The following is a 15889-nucleotide window of genomic DNA, read 5'->3' as shown; positions in this document are numbered from 1 at the left end:
CTGATATCAAAAGTAAAGTTAATTCTACAACTGAACTTTGAAAAAACTTAAAATACAAAATGCACTTGCATGCATTTTCCTTTCCATTTAGGTTTGGAATTTTATGTAGAAAATTACACATAAAAGTCAAAGTTTGGGAGCTAAAGAAGGCATTGGATTATTACTTGGGTACAAGCTGACTATGTAACAGTGAAAACTTGGGGGGAGGGTGATGACTGGAAGGGCTACCCTTCCAAGGTTGCATTTCTGCAGTAAAATGAAATCTGTACTAGCCTGGGAAACTAATTTTTTTATTGCTCTCATGTTTGAACTTTTCTCTCCTCTAAAATAATGAAACTTGTGCTTTGTAAATAACGCACGCTTAAAGCGGATGCAAGCGCACGAGGAGTATTTAGGAGGAACTTGGAGACAACGGCATCATAGCCAAAATGCTTTCCTTGTCATTTCTGTTGAGGTCTACTTGCCGGTGAAATCATTTTTTTCTTCCAATATGGTGTGGATCCCAGCAACAGTGGGTTCAGATGTAATCATTTAGGAGCAGAGACCTAGCTCAGTATGCCAGGGGAAAAAAAAAAAAAAAAACACGCACCACAAAGAACATTGAGATGAATGGCTCTATTTTATGAGCCATAAAAGTTTTATTCATCTTGACACTGAAACAGGTTTAGGCAGTGAGTTGACACGCCTTAAATAAATAAGTGGAATTAATTCCCCAGCCCTTGAAACAATAGCAGCATGCATGTCGTATGGAGAAATGCCCCATTGTTTCCTGTGGCTGCCTGATATTGATATTATTTGTGTTTTTCTGTGCCGCTGCCTCAGGGGCCTGGTTGATCCACTTCAGATTCATCCCCTGTTTTATTAGAGGTTGAAAAAGGTTCAAGACCTGTTTGTACCACAGCTCCCACCGACAGCTAAGGAACCAGTTTGGCGTCTGGTTTGTCTGTTGTTTTACTGCTGACCTTCAAATCAACTTTAACCCCTGACCTCGGGAGGCATCTATCATGACAAGAGGCTGTTTAACACAAATGGTGCCCATTTATAGGGGAAGAGACTCAGAAGATTTCCTTTTTATGAAGAATTTAGTTTTGCACCCCTCTTTTCTCAGTCACCACAGGTGAAATCCCTCTTAGCAGCTGGCTTATGAAATAATGGGAAGGGAGGCCTTAATGAGCAGAAAGCACCCTCAGCTGGAGATAAATATATGCAAATGAGATGCACAAACAAAGGAGCCTGGACAGAGAAATATCTGCAATTCCAGCAAAATGCTGCCTGCAGCTCGAAGATGAACAGCTTTGATAAAATGGTAACAAAAAGCACCTTTTTATCCTCCAGCGTGTTTTACATTGCAATAGACCATTGTCATTGCGAGCCAGTGGAGCATGCAGAGGTTTTCTGCGCTGTTTCAGAAAACTGTTTAAACATTTGTTTTAAGGCATTCATGAAATATAATCAATGGACTGCTTCTGTGTTGTTGTTGTGATTTTTTTTTTTTTTTTCCTGAGTGTGTTTTAAGATGTTGTTGTAGTTATTTTACCTGTTGGTCTTTTCGGGGTTTAATGTTGCCGTCTCACTGTGCCATTTCACTTTCTGGGGACTTGTTTCTTCCACTGGCTGGAATGATTTTTTTTTTTTTTTTTTAATTTCAATGGAAAGAGATTTCAAGTTAATAACTGGTAAGACTCGGCTTTGAGGAAGGGTTTGAACCATCACAGAGCAGCACCCAAACAACTAGTTTTAATGATGGCAATCAAGTGTGTAGAGCTAATTCAGAGACAGGCATGTAACATGCTGATTTTAATAAGCTTTAAAAAAGCAATCGCTAACTTTTAAAAGTCTCTTTTTAATTTAATCGCCCTTGGTTCATATGATGCCAAAACAAACAAAACCATTAAAATATGTTTTCAATATGTATCTGCGGTGTTATTTGATAGCGTTTTAAATTAGCATTGTGTTGGTAAAATATTGATTTGATGAGCTTTCAAAAAATGGAAGAGCTAAAATCATCAACCTATTTAGGGCAAAAAGGAACATTTTTTTTCTCTAGAAAGGAATTAGGCACCCCAGCCCCAAGATCTTGCCAGAGACAGCCTGGACCCAGGACACGGGAACTGCCGCATTTGGACATACGTCTGATGTTTAGGTTAATAATCAAAGCACTCGAGGTGAGAGAAGAAACACTATACACGTCCCACGTGTCAAAATACTATTGCTCTCAAAGCTTGGCAAGATTTGGTTCTTTCATTTATAATACAATCCTAGCATTCTGCAGCAGAGACGTACGATGATCTTTACATCGCCTTTGCCTAAATTATTTCATCTCGGTGGCTTGCACTGGAGTGGAGACATTTCTTCTGAGTACTGTGTAGCTTTCACATTTTATGTGCATTTCATCAGGCAAATGTCAAATTTGCTAATAACAAGAAAATCTCCTCATTTTTAATCATGCCACTCCTGTTGCACGGGCCTGGGGGTTGGAGAAGGGGGTGGAGGAGGGAACATAAACGCATGGAGCAGTCTGGCCAGAGAGAAGAAGGGTTTGGGTTTTAAAATGACACATGCTCGGTTATCTCCACGTCTGAGTCAGTGCATCATTAAATTCAGGATTTCAGGAGTTAACAGAAACTTGGTTATATTAGGGATGCTTTTTCAAAGCCCAGGTTTGAAGCAGCATAATTATGTTCCACTGCTGTTGTTTGGAAAGGGCGAACAGCATCTTAGGCGCAGAACAATGAAATTACAGCTGAGATTTAGGTTAGCAAAAGCCGTCTTCTCCAGGCTTTTATGATTCATTATTTCCCATTAAATACAGTATTAGAAGTGTACACTAGATAGCTCATGGTTGCTGCTCTCGGAGCACATTATCTATATTACACAGGTCTGGGGAGCAGAATTAGAAAACTTTGGGGGAATGAGCAATATGTGTTTGCTGATAGAAGTACCATATGGCTCATCTTCTTCAATTGCTTTCATTGCGACTCTGATGCTGGAGAAATTAAAGTTTTATTTGATGTGGCACAGCTTAATGAACTGTCTTCTGTTAGGAAAATTGAATATGTTTCCTGTTATTTGAGCACAGAGCCTCCATGGTTTGGCTGATGAGGGATGCATTATGTATTGTTTATTTAGCATTTTGAAAACAAAAGCAAGATATTGAAGGTAAAATTGATTACTGCTGGATTGCATTATATAATCAAGTTTCCTCCTTTTAAATTTCCCTTTACAATCCTTTGTAAGGCTTTAATATGAGCTCATTCCATGTTTTCGTTTCTCAAAAAAATAACACAGAGCTTGGTTTTTATCGAGATACCTTTATTTGTAAACAAGCCACAGGAAACTCTGAACTCAGTATTGTTATATCTGCGAAGTTCAAGGAAGCATGTTTGGGAATAATGAACATAATTCAGTTTGTGTGAATCGAACTGCAAAACTTCCAGTTTGCCCCCCAGTCGGTTTAGAGAATCCAACATTTGCTAGTTGAAAGAGGGATGTCACCTTCTTTTGTTTGAAATAGACCACTTCAGAACATTCTGGGGAGGGGCCATAAGAAACGGAAGAGTTTTTGGATATTTGGAAATACAAACCTCAAAATATCAAATTTAAGATTTTTGAGTTAGTTGTCGATAAATGAAAAAGCCAGATTCAACCTGTGAATTTTTAAAAAAATGAAGCGTATACTCCATGAATTTAGATTTTTTTTAACTAAATCAATATGATTAAAGAAATAGATAATCAAAAATATACTGACAGGATGAGAAAATTAGGATGTCAATCCACATGAATGTTCTCTACTCCCTGAGGAATCTGCAAAGAGATCCGTTCAGCATTTTATTTAATTTCCCCATTTTTTTTTTTTTGGATCCCATCATGTCTTCAAAATATAAAATCTGAATAAACTCTAAAAAGACTGAATGTAAAATCATCTCATCACTGTGTTTTTCTCTCATTTTTTTTCAGTGGGAAATAATCCTCCCATGGCTGATGACTCAGGCACGTGAATCTGCAACAAGCAAGTGGGATAAAAAAACAGTTAAAATGAATCAACATTTATCTGGAAGATACAGTCCTGACCTTAAAAAAAAAAAAAAAGTCATTTATCTTCTGTGTCCTGTGATGTTTTGAGGATTCTGGCAAATACGGCAGTTAAACAAACTTCTCTCACAATCTAAATACTGTCTGTTCGAGAGAGGCTTCCAATGTTTATAGCTCACAAGTAAAGAAAAAAAAAAAAAAGGGAAAGAAAGAAAGAAAGAAACCTTGGTATTTTACCAAGACTAGTGTTCTTGAAAATGTCTCCGAACGAAGTGTTTAAGCAAAACTTTGGCCATAGATATTCTCAATTCCTCATCCTTCCTCTGATTTTTTTTTTCAATGAGATATTTCCATCTTGTATCATTGCATTCCTTCTCTTGCAATTAACAAATTAATTTCAAAAACGTAACGCCTGACTAGTGACCTGGTCATACAAACTTCCTTTAGAAACAGTTGAGAAGAAAACATCACATTTCTATGAACCCCGTCTCCTGCCAGGGGCCTGGGAGGAGGAACACCATTATGCATTGTTATCAGCGTGGTGTAATTTGACTGTTGACAAAGTATCCGTGGCAGTGAGAATGAGCGCAGTTACAAGTGTGGCGGGTTGTAATCAAGAAGATGCTTAGCTGTGCAACACTGCATCTTGAGCAGATTTGAATCAACATTGCCTTAAGGGGACACACACACATACCGAAAGAAAAAAAAATCCATTAATTTTTAGAGGAAAATTAGAGTGGCACTTGATGAAGTAAAATTTGACATGCGTTAATTGCTCTGCAGCTCTCCTAATTAGAGATTTTCAAATTCTTTTACTGCTGTCACCATGATGGCACATTGTCTTGCCGGACAAATACTGAAACTGCAAATTCGTTTGATCAGGAAGTTTTATGGAGGGAGATGATTGGACTGTGTCCTCAAGTCAGTCCTCTCCCAAAAGGTGGACAGCTGGTGAGCAAAGAGGGATTTCCAGCATTACCTTCGCCACAGACAAGAATAGGCTCACTAAAATAGTTTCATTACAAGACTTAATGCAAAGGAAGCAGGTGCTGATGTGATTTTCTTCAACAGACGGAAATGTTCCTTTGATACTCACGCCTCTGTTTCATGTGAAATATTTCAGGTGGGGAAGAAAAAAAAGCCAGTGAAATGCTACATTATACACACATTCTCATATTTCTACTTATATTCTTCGGAAATTGGAGAGAGGGGATTCTGAAAGGCCCTGTCACATTTTTCCCAGGTCTTAGGCAACAGCCTTCCTGGTTCCCTTTCTTATCTTAAAGTAATTATGCTGCTCTTTGGCCCTTAGGATGGCACCAAATATGACACCATAATAATTTTGGTTTCCCTTTTTCAACCCCTCTGTCTAGCCCCTGAACCTCTCTTAATTCATTAACATATTGAATTTTTTCAATTTTCCATTTTCTTGCAATAACAATATTAATGCCGGGGTGAAAGCTTGATTGGAGCTAAATTACTTGTTACCTGCTGGCATTTATTTATATGGCATTGAATTATAAAGCTTTGCTATTGTCATGCCTTGGGCGAATTGTTTATGACACCAGTAATAGGAGTAATTGTTATTGTTGAAATTACCTGTCAGCTACCCATAGCAGTGGCCCTTGTCCCACTGACAAATAGTGACAAGGGAGAGGGATCCTCCATGCGTCCCCCTGATGGCTTCTCCTCTGATAATAAGAAGTGCAGGGCCTCTGATAATTTGCCTGTCACTGTTGAGTGCAGCTCAGAGAGAGTTAGCCAAATTGTTGTCATTCACTTTGACAAAGACAGCAAGATGGTCTGGTGCAAGAGGAGGATTATCAAAATAAATGAAACCGCTTACACCCCCTTTGTTTGTTTGGCTCGAGAATCGCCTGGCTTTGTAGGAGGTTGTGAAATCAGGGTCCAGTGCCGGGCGTACCTCTGTTCATTCTAAGATGAGGATCCCAGGGAAGGAAAGGCACTTGAGAAGACTCGCTATTTTGCAATTTGCCTTAGCTGTCTAAGGATGATTTTCGGGTAAAAAGTCGATAAGACTGTAACGAGAAGTCCGAACGTGTGGTTGAATGCAGTCGTTTAAAGCACATGTAAAATTCACACCTTTTCTCTCCTGCCTTCCTTTTAGCCCTTTTTTTTTTTTTTTTTTTCCATGCAGGCATTCAAATTCAGTAAATGTTCAAAAAAGGCACAAATTTCCCAGTTGCGACCAAGTTTTCTTTAAAACCAGAAATCTGCATCTTTGACTCTGAAAGTCTTTCAAGATCATACAGTCAAATTTAGGATTATTATTTCAAATGGCTGTTTCCTTTCCATAAATTATCTCTTATTTATGCAATATCTTCATGGGTAAAGAGATAAATGAAACGTAGTTCCAGGTATGAAGCATCAATTATCACAGGCTAACAGAGGAAGCAAAATGACTCTGTTCTTGCCAGAGATCCAATATAAATATTTGCATTTTAAAACCCTTTGGTTGCAGCCTGTGAACCTGTCGTGGACAGAGAAGGGGATGGGGGTGGGGCGTGTCTGGGACGGTCCACTCTGAAAGAAATCGACTTTAAAGTCATCAAACCTTTGCTCTTATAAAAACCAAAATCATTCTCACCATTCCACAAAAGGCATCATTGCACGCTAGGAAAATTCTTATTTTTAAGGGGCCTGTGAGGTTATTCCTCATAGATCTTCTTGACAAATACTTGCCGTTATAAGACGTGGAAAAGAAAAGCAAAGAAATAACTAGGATAAATGTAAAATATTGGCTCCTTATAGTATAGTAATCATCTGTTTATTGGTCTCTCTACCAGACAAGTAATGACCAAGCCCAGCATTAAGTGCCAGCAACATCGCCTTGGGCCCTTCCCTCCTAACACTGGCCATCATCTGATTAGAGGACCTCAAAGAAGTCACTATTGCATAATTTTCTGGGTCTTAACGGCACAGGTTGGCTGGCAGGAAAACTACCTAGGAGGGTTGATAAAGCAGCAGTGAGACATAATTTTATTTACTCCACTTACACCTTGCTCTCTGAAAAAGTCTCTGAGTATCTCAGACGCTGGTGGCTACAGAAGAAACCTAAAATTGGTTCAAACAGGAATTGTGGGAGAGGTGGGGGAGTGGGGGACCCAGTGGGGTGGGGGTGGGGTGAGACAGCAAAAGTAAAATTATCTCTCCCTTAAACGTCCCATGAGCTGTACCAAGAAGTAATTAACCACATTGTTAGGGGCATCTAGACCTTTTTCTTAGGTGTTCTGTATTTAAAGCAGGTAAGTCAGTTTTCAGCAGTGCTAAAATCATAGATGCAATAACATGATGATGGGAATAAAATGAGTTTTTAATTCTTAATAATAATGTAGTCATCTAAAGGCAACCATTCACTGGTTAACCATGTTGAATATCCCTGATTAACAAGTGGAAGGCAGTGACATAATTAAGAGGTTATCGGTAGTAATAAAAATGCTCAAACCTGTCTTGGAATGTGATCCCTTTAACAGATAATTTTTAAGAATGTAGCATGTCCTTGCTTTCTCTGTCAAGACACACGTTAGTGATCCCAGGAGGGAAAATAAACATACGTTTTTAAATGAAGATATTTAAAATGTACCCCATATTTCAGCGTGTTGCTGTAACCTGGTCTTTTTTATGTTCCTCCTATAAAACCTAAATTAAGCCTCTTAGGAGTGGTTTTGCTGTAGGTTTCGTATAAAAACACAATACATTTTAAATGGTTCCAGTACTTGAGTGCACTTTAATAAGTGATCAGTAACGTGCATTCTCTTCCCCCGTTTCCAAACAGCAAGCTTTTAAAAGGATGAGTCTTCTTTAAAATTTAGCTTCATTTGAAATGTAAACTTTTAACAAATAGTAATTGCTCCTCTAGCTGTATTGATAAAGTGACTGGCAGCAAATCTTCTCTCTTCTCTCTCTCTCTCTCTCTCTCTCTCTCTCGTAACATTTTGAAACACCCATCAGTGTCAAAGGAAACTGCACACGTCTCCTTTGCTGCTCTAAATAAGGCTCAGCAATGTTAAGAAAAATGTCAGAAAAAGCTCAGTGGATTAAAGTAACATTTCTGCACCATGTCACAGAGAATGGCAGGGCAGACTGGTCTGCATAATTCTGAAAGATATTTTGTGCAAAATGCTTACTCTCTAAACCAAGCGAAATTTTATTTGGAATGATTTAAGATCGTGTTTGATAACATACAACATCCAGTTGTTTTTCTAGATCTTGTTACTCCGTATTATGCCTTTGGTATGTGTTTTTTAAATCAGAGCAATGATACACGCTTCTCTTTGTAGTGCGTTTCTCCACCCGTGTGCAGCGTTAAAATACATTTCAGAGTCTTCAATGCATTTTTCTTTTCTTTCTCAAATTCCTAGGATGTTCATTCAGTGAAAGCAGTAAAAATGCTGGGCTCTTGCGCATGCAAATTTATTGAACTAATCGTCCTTTTTCGCTTTAAATAAAATTTGTATATGGCTTTGGAGATGCTCAGAACAGTTCATTTATAGATATAAAAATATATACATAAAGCATTTACATTTCATTCATGTATTAAAAATAAGTTACTTGTTTGAGATTTTTAGTTTTGTTCTATTTTTCTAAAGAATATTCAATAATTGTCAAAGAGTGTAACGATAGTAAAATATCTCATGGTATCGTAAGTATGTAATTAAAACTTGACAGTTAAAAAAGAAAATGCCTTACAGTTCATTCCTGGATACCAATAGAGATGGCAAGATTGGTTTTGCAGAAACAAGGTAAATCGCAGCTGATTTTAAGTATAAACTTTTTCAAAACAGTTTAAAAATGAATTTAGACAAATTTGTCTCTTAACCTTTAAAGATTTCCTGCCTGTTTCTGTATGTCCTTTATTACATTAATTTTTTATTTAAATTACACCATTAACTGGATATGAATTTATCAAGAATACATGTATTGATTTATAAAACAGTACCATTAATTATTATAATAGCTAGATGTAGCTGATATTACAAAGCCATTTAAAGGTTTTTAATATAACTTGGACATACATAGATAGATAGACATTATGGACAAGACTACAATTTAAACTGGCTACTAGCAGTTAATGAAATCCTTGATTTATATTCTAGTTTAGAGATTGATTATATTGTTGCTTTGTAAAACTATTTATATTATGCCATTTTTCAAAGGATGTCTCAATAAAAAAGCTAAATAAAATATTCAGTCAATTCCCAAAGCAGATTTTGTTTTCTATATTTTAAATGCTAGTGAAAATAATTGATTGTGTGTGTTCCAAGCTTTGTCATTTCCATTCCAGAGGTGGCTTTCCTGAAGGGAGCCTCGTTTGCAATGCACACTTTCAAACACTCCTGATCCTTGCAGAAACAAACCCCTTCTCTTTATTTCATTACCAACATTGCTTCCCATTCCCTCCCCCACAACAAACCCATGTATATTTCACAAAACCCGCACATCAGGACCCATAAGTCTTTTTGGCATCTTTTATGTTATGCATTTTTTTTTTCTTAAGGTTGTGGAAAACTGGGACTTACCCCAAAGCCGCAAAGCAGGCAATCACGAAGAGTATTTGGGTAAGAATGCAATCTGAAGAGAAAAAAAGAGAAATGAGGAAGAATATAAGCAAATAACTGTAACACTTTCAAATTACTTTTCAAATGATAATTAGCCAACGAATAGATTGAAAGTTAAATTCTTTTCACATTGTACTTGGTTTGGGTCTCCTGGTCTCTTTATTTATATCACTTTTCCTTGCCTGGCAACATATGTTACCGATTTATTATAGTATTTTTACTGTTAGCAGACAAATCTAAGGCTAGCTGAGAAGGCTAGCTTCATCTGATGACTTTCACAACAACTGCAGGGCATCCTTGAGGGTGAGCCAATAGGCTCTTTTGAAGCTATAATACTATTAACCATTTTGATGCCGAAATATTTCTTATAGCTCAAGTTGGTTCTCTTTTTGTAGGTGCTCTGGGTTTCGCGTATATAAAAGTTTAATGTAAATGATTTGTTTAGTAAATATTTCACTAGCCTTCTAAGCACTTTCTTCCATGTGTCCTAAGTTGCGTAAAAGCCCTATGAATGCTTTGGTTTCTTTATTTTCCCTTTCTTTTACAGGACACTGAAATCTGGACACACATTTATAAGTAAACAGCTATCAAGCATCAAGTTAAGTTGTCACTTCCCCCTCCCCCATGCCATTAATTTTCTGCTATGCTACTAAGAGAAACAAATATCCCTTAGACTTCCAATGATCACATCGCTGATACATGTACAGCCCAGAAAAGTAAAGTTCAAGCGAGAGAGATTCTTTTGGGCTAAGAATCTGAAATTACTTTCCAAATTAGAGATGCCGTTTGCTATAGCCATTTTAATGGGTACGTGGTACTAGCCAAAGGCTTATGCCTTCTAATATGTACATGTAAAAGTGTCTGTTTTAGAACTGTATTTGTTGACTAAAGGTATTCATTTTAAAACTACCAAATAACAAACTTCTATTTTTGATCACCCGTTATTACTTCAGTCCAAATTATCTATTTACTTTAATTTAAAATCCCAACGGTCTCGTTCTCCATTTGAACGTCCCATGCGGGGCTCCCTTACAACTCCAGGAACATTTTGTAGACTTTCTTTGGAGCACACGCGGCTTAAAATTTTAGAAATTAAATCTCAAATTTTGGAATCCAGTATATCTTGTCTACAGGGTCCAGGTTGGCAACTAAAATTTAATCCAATTTCGGCAGTAGAATTCAACGACTAAAACTGAGACGTTCGTGGCAGCCTTTAGGGGTCTCACTGTCAAAAAAGTGAACTTCATATGGACACTGGGGAAGGTATGTGCTATGGTGAGTGCTGTGAAGTGTGTAACCCTGGCGATTCACAGACCTGTACCCCTGGGGCTAATAATACATTATATGTTTATAAAAAAATTTTTTTTTAATTATAAGAAAAAAAAAGTGAACTTCGAGGACCTGACAGGCACCCCGCATCCCCAGGTTGCAGAAGGTGCTAGGAGATACTGTCTGTCCCAACACACCGAGCACAGTAGACCGTCTGCAAATCACAGCAGTGCCATAGCTTCCCGACGTGTTTCAGAAAACACCGCCTACCTGGTTTTAAGACATTTGCGTGTGGAATTTACCATCTTTGGGACAGGTAGGAAAATAAACTACCTTTCATCTCACCATTCAGCTGATTCTATTTCTCCTGTATGAAAAAGCTTCCGGATCTTCATCATTTATACTTCAATATACTTCCCACAAATTTTATTTCAGTATTAATTATAATTATCCCAGCACAATAATAACAAGCAAATTTTATATTAAACATCTATGGATATATAGATCTTTCCTAGTCTAATACCGCTTAATCTTTAAGGGGGCTTATCGTTAAGACCTATTGTCAGATATTTACCATATTTATTTCTTTTTTGTCCCCTGAAGGCCTCTTATGGTGACTCTAGGTAATTTTAAGTCAGGAGCAATTATGATCGAAAGGATTTCAGCTTCAGAGAACGAGGCCAACTTTCGGATAGTATAAATGCACAGCAGTTCTGAAAGTGATCATGTGTAGAGTTAGGAAGACCCAGGTGACTCAGCGTTGGTCCTGTCATTTCATTTCATGAATGAGCTCATCCTAAAGGCACTGATTGGGACACGTTCACTTTAAATATTAATTTTCTCAGAAAAATGAATGGAGACAACTCTGTTGAAAGCCCTAGAGTTTTCTTCTTCCAAAGATTATATTCTTGAACCAAAACAGAATCTCTAGCAGAGTTTTACCCCCATATGTGGAAGTACATCGACTGTACACATGACCCTCCAAGGTCCTTGCTGCTTGATGCTTGTTTCTCTTCTGGACTAGGTCCTCCACTCCCTGCTATAGTGCCTGTAATAGAGGGAAAGGGCTGGACTGTCCCTTCTCTGCTTCTTTTCATTAACCCCCTCCACCCACCACATTGTCTCTTTCACCTCCACCGTAAAGCAGGTGCCTTTTAAAGGCCTGAATCTAAAGACATAGGTTCCTCTGGCTTCCTGGCTGGGGTTCTGTCCTTATCATCCGGTAACATCTCTAACTGGCCCTTCCAACAACCGGTCCAAACATGAGCTGGGATCCCCCTTCCCTGTTTGCTCCTCACCTCTACCCTGACCCCCAAGGGCCACCCCCCCACGCTCCGCTTTCTGTTTTGTCCATCACCTCGGTTCTTTCCCCCTGTATCTGACCTGCACTTTTTCTGGATCAGACGCAGGCAGGTTGAGAGGTAATGAGAACCAGATGGACATAGCGCAGAAATTGCCCAAATGGGTATGAGAATGTGGAGAGCTGTCAGGCATGGAGAGAAGCTGGAATTTTTCAGCAATAAAATGGGATTTATCGCCACTCTACCACAGTCATTGCCGACAACCGTTTACCTTGACAGAAACCCCATTCCAATAGGCCACGCCGATGCAGATTCTTTTTTCCCAAAGAGTGATGATTGGTATTTGTTCTAAGGCTCAAATGGCCTGCACTAAAGGTGAAGCATTAGGCCAAAGTCCTGTATTCCCCACTGAGGCAAATGAACCTGCTAAAATAAGTTCCTTCCACAATGGCTGTGTAATTGAAACCAGAAAGTGAGAGAATTTGATAAATTGCTTGACCCTGAAGGAATGTTAAGGTCATAAATTTTCATTGCATTTTTTTCTTCCTTTTTTTTATTTTTATATATTGATTATATTTAGTATTTGCTTCAAAATTCAACAAGCTTACAGATCATCGGTTGTGGCCCCAGGGGATAGCACAGTAAATCATCAATTAAGAGGGCAGGGGGGCCGTTCTCCCCTCATCTTCCAAAGAGGAATGTCAGCTCCTCAGTCTTCCAAGGACAGTCATGGAGGTGTCTTACATCTCAGAATTATTCCAACTTTGCACGCAATTTGTCCTGGCATGGACAAAGTCAAATCCACGGGAAAGATTTTTCTCAGAGGTTGCTGCTACGCGTCTATCATTTAAGAATGATGGACTGTTAAGAGACTGGCAATCCATTTACAGCAATCACACCCACACACCTTTTTCCCCTGGAACCTGAAAGTAAGAACAAAGGTATTTTAGCTGAAAAGAGGTGATCCTCTTTTTTTAGGTAAATTGAAAGTGTGCCTGTGTTTGTGTGTGTGCTCCCATGCTGCTGAAGGCTGGTTTTGGCAAGTCCGCTTTGAAATTTTTCAAACTTACTTTTTTGAGATCTGGATTATCTTAATTTGGAAATAAAACACAGGTCATAAAAATAGCCCAAACCGCATTTGACATAATGTAAAACGGACTAAAATACTAAAGTCATCACATAGTAGCAAATTTCTACACATCTTGCTCTAAGGTTTTATGTGTTTTCCTGAGAAGGGAATGAACCAAGCTTGTCAGCATTTTAATTTAGCTGTACTTTCTACCGATTGCTTGTAATGATATATTACAAAGCATGTATATATTTTGCCACTCTATCAGGTTAAATAATTTCTTGATAACCAAAACTCCTTGTCCTTGAAAATTTTTCAAGAATAACCCATCTCCTTGGTATTTGTGTGCTTGGCTTGTTCTCACTGTGAAATAAATAAAATCAGAAGTTTTTAATCATTGAGGCATAGCTTTTACGTTCAGAATTTTCAGAATTCAGAAGACCCAAACTGGGACACAAAGCAGAATTTCTGGTTGACCAATGGGACGGTTCCTCCAGTTTAGGAAAGATTCACGCCGATCTATTTTCAACTATGAATGATCAGTTTGCAGATTGAAACCAATACCAGCTCGGGATGTGTAAGTATTAAATAAGCCCATGTGTGTTTCTTGAAAACCATCTAAACTGTATAAGAAAAAAATAATGTATGGGACATTCCTTAAAGTAGTGCGAATAGGAGTGAGGCTAAATAATTTCCAGTCCTCTACCCTACTTTCTTTTTCTCAAAAATAATCAATGGCAATATTTATTCAGAGTATTTCTATCTCAAAAAACTTTTCTTGCTCAAGTAAAGGAATTGGAAAGAGAATCCCTAAAAGAAATAAATTCCAATCCTTATTATTCCAAAACACGAAAGTCAGAGAATTTGCGATTGAGGCCAAGCAGTAAGTAATAAACAGTTCCAGGGCTGTTGAAAGTCTGAGAATCTGGCACCAAAGTACAGGGGAAAAGATAATTTTCATGCATTAGTGCTTATATATATAAAAATATTCTAATAAAGGCTCAGCAAACATATGTCTTCATCTTAGAGAAGGGAGCTCGTGATGCACATAGGATCTACTTTTAATCTAGTGGCTTTGTCAGTGTTGAAAACGTGACTTCCTTCTTCTGCACGTAAAAATTTCATTGCAAGGCTGTTTCAGAAAAACAAAAAATAAGTAAATATATGCATATGTATGTATATATACATATATATACGTATAAATAAAATATGAACAGAAAATGGCTTCAATCACTAATATTTTTGCAAACTAATGTTTAGCTGATGCAACTCAATTTTATTTTGCCTCACATTAGTGTCATAATGGTAATGACTAGCCTTTATTCACTAACAGTTTGAGTCAGCACTTTGAGACATTTTCAAATTAGGTCATACTGCACATTTGTGGCTGATACCAAGGTTGATTAAGAGAGCTGCACCATTTTAAAGTGATGTGGTGTGAGTTGAATTAAGTTCTCTCTGATAGTTACGGGAAATGTGAGGCACCATAACTAAGCAGAAATAATGTATGGGCTATAGGGGGAGAATATATTTCCACAGAGTGCTTGAAGTCATACTCATTTACAATTTCACAAAGTCCTCTGTCTGTTATGGAAGAATTCTATCATGGGGCCTAGAAACAAGCAATGAATTACAATAAGGACACTGGAGGCCTGGTCCTCAGTCCTGTTGCAGTGAAAGTCAGTTTTGCCTTTATGTCCCTTTTGATCGTCTCGATAAAGAGCTTTTTTTTTTTTTTCCCTTCTAGACACTGACTACTGCTTTTCTGAAACCAAAATGATCCCGTGTCACAACCAAACCGTTTACCCATAATGTGATGATGCTGAGGTCTGACTAAATGGCTAGGCAAGCTGGACCTGAAGAGAATGAAAAAGGAAAAGGAGGAAGAAGGTCCAGTTACATTGCTATTGTCATGGCAGACCCACCAGCTCCACTAAAATGTGTAGGCACAGGACTGTCTAATTCACCCAGCACTTCCAATGAATTGTAAAAATTACCCCTGAAGGTAGAGCACCTTTTCTTTGGGTTTAAGGAGAACAAAAATAAAAGCTGAAACTCTTACTTGCTGGTTTGCTCAAGGGCAAAAATAGCCGTTATTATTACCACTGTATTCATTTCACATTGCCGTCTCTGTAGCAGAAAGGAGCCATAAGTGATTACACATATATACATATAGTAATATATATTATATATTATGGGTGCAAGTGGCCTTAAAAGCCAAAAAACCTGCAGAAAAACTGGAATGGTGTATGGCCCTGGAATGAAAGAAGATCTCCGTCCTTGGCTTAGCAGGCTTTGGTCCCGAGGACGCAAAAACAGTCCCCTATGGTTTCTCTTGCACATACACCTGGCTTTCTTTGAATGGGCAGCCTGAAACATATGGGATCAAATCACATGGTATTTATGTCTTTGTTGTGCTTTTTCAAATTTCCACTTCCCGTGCAGACACTTCTGTAGACCCGGCTTGCCACCCAAACACCCCCCACCTCCCTCACCCCGTCCCAGGGAAAGGGTGCTGTCCTGCCCCCTGCAGAAACCTCCAGTTTCTTCTCCATTTCTTTGAAATTCCATATGAGCCTTAGAAGTTTGGGCCGAACTTGTTTTCTTGAAGAGAAGACATAGGCAAAGTAAGAGGAAGG

At 38.2% G+C, this 15889-nt stretch overlaps 3 long non-coding RNA genes across 3 annotated transcripts in view; 2 read left to right on the top strand and 1 right to left on the bottom strand.

Moving 5' to 3' along the window:
* Positions 1 to 3991, top strand: part of LOC116595673 — a 44335-nt gene extending 40344 nt beyond the window's left edge. Inside the window, exon 8 of the long non-coding RNA XR_004287813.1 lies at positions 3958 to 3991. This is a non-coding gene — a long non-coding RNA (uncharacterized LOC116595673). The remainder of the gene's footprint in view (positions 1 to 3957) is intronic.
* A 2190-nt stretch (positions 3992 to 6181) lies between these two features.
* Positions 6182 to 9890, bottom strand: LOC116595674. Its single transcript, XR_004287814.1, has 2 exons — positions 9741 to 9890; positions 6182 to 9624 (listed from the first exon to the last, which is right to left on the bottom strand). It is a non-coding gene; the product is annotated as an uncharacterized LOC116595674 (long non-coding RNA).
* On the top strand, positions 8698 to 15298 carry LOC116595675. The gene is made up of 5 exons (XR_004287815.1): positions 8698 to 8795; positions 9551 to 9611; positions 10159 to 10874; positions 13672 to 13827; positions 14998 to 15298. It is a non-coding gene; the product is annotated as an uncharacterized LOC116595675 (long non-coding RNA).
* Positions 15299 to 15889: the final 591 nt, after the last annotated feature.

This window comes from Mustela erminea, chromosome 7, assembly GCF_009829155.1.
Source record: "Mustela erminea isolate mMusErm1 chromosome 7, mMusErm1.Pri, whole genome shotgun sequence".
NCBI lineage: Eukaryota > Metazoa > Chordata > Mammalia > Carnivora > Mustelidae > Mustela > Mustela erminea.
This window is presented reverse-complemented; position numbering and strand designations above follow the sequence as displayed.